The sequence below is a fragment of the Ursus americanus genome, chromosome 5, assembly GCF_024610735.1.
Source record: "Ursus americanus isolate L20-20 chromosome 5, mUrsAme1.1.p, whole genome shotgun sequence".
Classification (NCBI taxonomy): Eukaryota; Metazoa; Chordata; class Mammalia; order Carnivora; family Ursidae; genus Ursus; species Ursus americanus.
Genome location: NC_142131.1, coordinates 85417645 through 85423125, shown reverse-complemented (window position 1 = coordinate 85423125; position 5481 = coordinate 85417645). Strand labels below are relative to the sequence as shown.

The 5481-nt window shown below is 37.3% G+C and overlaps 1 pseudogene; it reads left to right on the top strand.

Moving 5' to 3' along the window:
- Window positions 1–2844: 2844 nt before the first annotated feature.
- Window positions 2845–3066, top strand: LOC148110175 (cytochrome c oxidase subunit 6C pseudogene; annotated as a pseudogene).
- The last annotated feature ends 2415 nt before the right edge of the window (window positions 3067–5481 follow it).

The window sequence follows — 5481 nt, the reverse complement described above, 5'->3', positions numbered from 1 at the left end:
TGTTTTGTTTTAAAAACAATGTTACATTAGGCTGAGATGTAAAACATACTGATTCCACAAGTCTATAGGTTATGGTATACTCACCACAAGTGTAGTAACCATTCGTCATCATACAACAATATTACAATACCATCGACTATAAATCCTATGCTGTACTTTTTATTCCCTTGATTTCTTCATCTGATACCTGGATGCCTGTATCTCCCACTACTCAGCACCCATTTTGCTCATCTGCACCTTCCTCCTGAAAGCCATCAGTTTGGTTTCTGTATTTATGGGTCTGTTTCTGCTTTTTGTTTGGTTGTTCATTTTTTTCTGTTTAAAATTCTACAGATAAGTGAAATCACATGATATTTGTATTTGACTTATTTTACTTAGCATCATAGCCTCTGTCCATCCATGTTGGAACAAATGGCAACATGGCAATATATAGACACACATACACACACACACATACATAGTCTTCTTTTAACCAGATGGGAGTACAAAATTGGTGCAGCCATTGTAGAAAACAATATGGAGATTTCTAAAAATAAATAAACAAAATAATGAATTCCTTATGATCCAGTAATTTCACTACTCGGTATCTACCAAAGAAAACAAAAACACTACTTTGAATAGATATGTGACTACTACATTTATTGCAGCACTCTTTATGAAAGTGGTCCTGTTGTATTCCTCCTTCTCTCCTTCCTTCCTTCCTTCCTTCCTTCCTTCCTTCCTTCCTTCCTTCCTTCCTTCCTTCCTTCCTCCCTTCCCTTCCCTTCCCTTCCCTTCCCCTTCCTTCCCTTCCTTTCTTCCTTCTCTCCCATTTCCTTCCTTACTTCCTTTTTTCTTCTTCCCTTCCTTCCCTCCCTTTCCTTCATTTCCTTCCATCTTTCCTTCTTTCCTACTTCTTTCTTTCTTTCTTTCTTTCTTTCTTTCTTTCTTTCTTTCTTTCTTTCTTTCTTTCCTTCCTTCCTTCCTTCCTTCCTTCCTTCCTTCCTTCCTTCCTTCCATTTTCTTCTTCTTTCTCAGCACTGTGCTGCAGGTACTTTAAGGTAGGGTAATGCAGGTACAGAAAAACTGTTTTTCCTATCCCTATCACTGTGTATTTTCACTTTTCTGTGCTCCACCTTGCTGTTGGAATCCCCCACCTGGATTCTGAAACTCTCCTGAAGAGATTTTTGTGCATGTGCATCTATCAGATTAGTGTTTCCATGAAGGGATGAGGGCTGAGACATCTTATTCCTCCATCTTGTTGATGTCATTCTCTAATAATTTATTGTATTATTATTTTGTACCATGCTTTCATTTTTCTCTTTGAAACTTCTAAGCATATGTATCTTATTTTTTTCTTTAGACTCTCCCTTAAAATTAATGCCAGCATGGGGAGTTTGAAGATAGCAGAGTCGAAGGATCCTTAGATCACCTCTCCCCACAGACACACTAAGACAATAACTACATCTCTATGGCTGATTCTGAAAATGACTTGAATAATGACAGAACAGATCTTTCACAGCTAGTCACAGATGAAAGCCAAAAATATTAGGATGGGTAGAGACATGTTTGGGAACCAGACACCCAGCATGACTAACTATGATTGGGAAGGATATCATAAACATGAAGAAGCCAGAGCATCAGACCTCACAACAGGAACCCATGGCACGGGGATCTGCATTGGGAAGATGAGTCCCTATAACATCTAGCTTTGAAATCAAGCAGAGCTAAATTCTGGGAGCTTTAAAACTCAGTGAGGCTTAACTGTTGGATCTTTAAGGGTCTGTATGCTTAACTCCAAGAGAGACAGAGGGCAATAGGAAATAGAGTCCACACCCCTTAAGCGTCAGCATAAAAAATAACTGAGCTGAGACATAGCACAAAAGCAGCAGTTTGAAAAGTGCTTTGGGGTAGACATGAAGATTTATTGACTAATCTTAGAGGATGTGGCAGAAGAAGAGATCTATAGGAAATTTATCCAGGAACAAAACTGCTGGTGGGTACTATTTCTCCTCCACTCCTTCAGCTTAGATCACAACACTTGAGGGAGTCAGCACTAACACTCTCCATCTACCTTGCTAATACCATGTGTGCCATCCTTCCATTCCCCAACCCATCTAACCAAGACAGGAATCCTATCAAGGTAGCCCCTTCTCCACCATACCCTACAGATGGCCCAACCATATCTGCGCCACCCTGAAGTGACTCCTGCCCTGGGGAGGGGGGATAAATAAACACATTCATCAGCAGTTCCTGCAGTGTGACCCCTTAGCTGGCCGTACAGGGAGCATGATTTGTCTTTTGTTGTGTCTACAGGTGTGGCAGAGAGGCTAATTGCAGACAGTTGGGCTAAATGCCTGTCCCCACCTCCAAGAAGCCTGCAGCAACCTCAGAAAGATGTCTCTGTTGCAGAAGAACCAAACTACCCAGTGCATCCGCAGCAGGCAAAGTGGATTTTGCAGTTGGCTGGGCTGAAGGCAATAATTGCTCAGCTACAACAGGAGAGTGCGCACAGCCCACACAGAAGACACCCCTGGAACACCTGGTTTTGGTGACTGGGGAGATTGTGCTATAGGGCATCACAGGACCTCTTCTACACACGGTCACTGATTTTAAGACCAGGAGATATAGCTGACCTATCTAATCCATAGAAACAAACACAAAGACTTATATAAAATGAGGAGATAGATGAATATGTCCTAAATGAAAGAACAAAACCAAATCACAGTAAAAGAGCTAAATAAAATGGAGATAAACACTATGTGTGCTAAAGAATTCAAGGTAATGGTCATACATCCATTTCTGTATCAGTTAGGAAGGATGTTGTGTTTGAGGTTGGTGTTGAGAAGAATAACTACTGTGACTTTCAGTGTGTTGATGAGACTTCAGATGTGAGGCCTTCTGGCCAGGCATCTGTGATTTCATATTGTTAGAGCAGTCACTGTATTCCTGTGGGTTGCAGCTTTCTATAGTTTGCTGTGGCTGAAGCCAAGAAAGAAGGCATATGCAGATTTCTACAGAAATTATGACTCCATGGAAGATTTTGAGGAGATAAAGAAAGCTGGTAACTTTCAGAGTGTAAAGTGATTTTGCAATGTAAAGAATTACTTTGGGTTAAGTTCCATGGAGAATTGTCACTGACCTATGTTCCTGAACTATGAAAGATGAATGTTGGGTTGTGGCATAGTTGTTTTTTTTTTTTTTAAGATTTTATTAATTTATTTGAGAGAGAGCGAGAGAGAGAAACAGCAGGGAGGAGAGGGAGAAGCATAGGACATAGGACTTTGACATAGGACTTTGACCTGCTCCCAAGGCAGAGGCTTAATGAATTGAGCCACCCAGGTTCTCTGGAATAGTTTTTCTTGATAAATAAACAAGTATCCAATAATTTAAAAAATGGTCATCAAGATACTCACCAACTTCAAGAACAAGTGGATAAACTCAGTGAAAACATCAACAAAGAAATAGAAATTTTAAAAAAAGTCAGTCAGACCTGAAAAATTGAATAACAGAAATTAAAAAATGCACTGGAGGGAATCAAAACCAGATTAGAGGATGCATATGAACAAATCAGCAATCTCAAATACAAGGTAATGGAAAGCAAATCAGCTGAACATCAAAAAGAAAAAAAAAAGAATAATACAAAATCAGAATTAGTTAAGGGAAGTCAATGTAATAACTTTTACATTATAGGGATATCAGAAGGAGAGGAGAGAGGAGACAAAAACCTTATCTGAAATATTAGCTGGCTGAGTAATATATCTTACCATTTATAACAACATGGTTGGAACTAGATGGTATTATGTTAAGCAAAATAAGTCAATTGGAGAAAGACAATTATCATATGATTTCACTCATATGTGGAATTTAAGAAACAAAACAAAGAATAATAAGGGATGGGGAGTAAAAATAAAACAAAACAAAATATGAGAGAGAGATAAAGCATAAGAGACTCAACTCTAGGAAAGACACTGAGGTTTGCTGGAGGGGAGGTGGGTGAGGGTATAGGGTAACTGGGTGATGGGCATTAATGAAGGCGCATGATGTAATGAGCACTGGGTGTTATATGCAACTGATGAATCACTGAACTCTGCCTCTGAAATAATACACTATATGTTAATTAACTGATTTTAAATAAAATTATTTTTAAAAAATGAAATAATAGCTGCAAACTTCCCTAATATGGGGAATAAGAGAGAACCCAGGCCCAGAAAGAGCAGAAAGTCCCTAAGATGAATCCAAAAATGTCTACACCAAGACACATAATAAAATGTTGAAAGTAATAATAAAGGAGAATCTTAAAAGTAACAAGAGGAAAGAAAAGTTACATATGATGGAAGTATATGAGGCATCAGCTGAACCTTATATCATAACAACCTTTATAGTCCAGAAAGGATTGGCATAATACATTAAAAGTGCTGAAAGAAAAACCCTACAGCCACGAATGCTGTACCTGGCAAGGTTATCATTCAGAATAGAAAGAGAGATAAATAGTTTCCTAGACAAACAAAAATTAATGGAGTTTATCAACACTAAGCCAATATTATAAGAAATGTAAAATCGAATCTTTTTAGTAGAAAGGAAAGACCTTAAGTGGAAGTAAGGAAATTATGAAAAGAAAAAAAAAATCACAGGGAAAGCATAATGTAAATGTAGGAGATTAACATTTATAAAGCTAGGATAAAGGTAAAACACAAATGCAATAAAATCAATTAAATATAGAAAAATTAATCAAGTCATATAGAAAATAAAATGAGGTAAACTATGACATCATATGCATAAAATGTGGAGTTGGCAGTAAAAATTTTGTGCTTTTAGAATGTCTTTGAACTTAAGCAACCAACTTAATATAGACTGTTATACACATAAGATGTTATGCATGAACCCAAATGCAACCACAAAACGGACAAGAAGAAAAACACAAATGCAAAAACAAACAAACAAAAAAAAAAACAAAACAAAACACCCTATAATAAATACAGAAAGAATAGATGAAGGAATCCAAGCATAAGACTAAAGAAAGCCATGAAACCACAAGGAAGATAGCAAGGATGAAAATATAATTTTATATATATAATATATATATATAATTTTATATAATATATATATAATTATATATAAATATATAATTATATATTATATATTTATATATAATTATATATCATATATAATTATATTTTCATATATATATATATATATTATATATTCAGAAGAAGGGCAGGGTGTAGGAAACAACAGAGAGTAAAGCAGCCAGGTGCTAGCAGTGGTAGCACTACCTCACTACCTCCCTTTATCTAGAGGGGAGGGAGTGGTATGTACAGAGCCAATAGAGCTGCCCAAGGGGGTTATGACCTTGGTGAAGGAATGCAGTCACTCCTCAAGCCCAGCCTGGTTGGAGCAGGGCCATAACTACTCTGAACTCTTCCCTCTTTCCTCTGATCTGCAGGTGCCTCTCACAGATCAAATATAACAGGAAGCCAGAATACAAGGCAAATGGGGTGA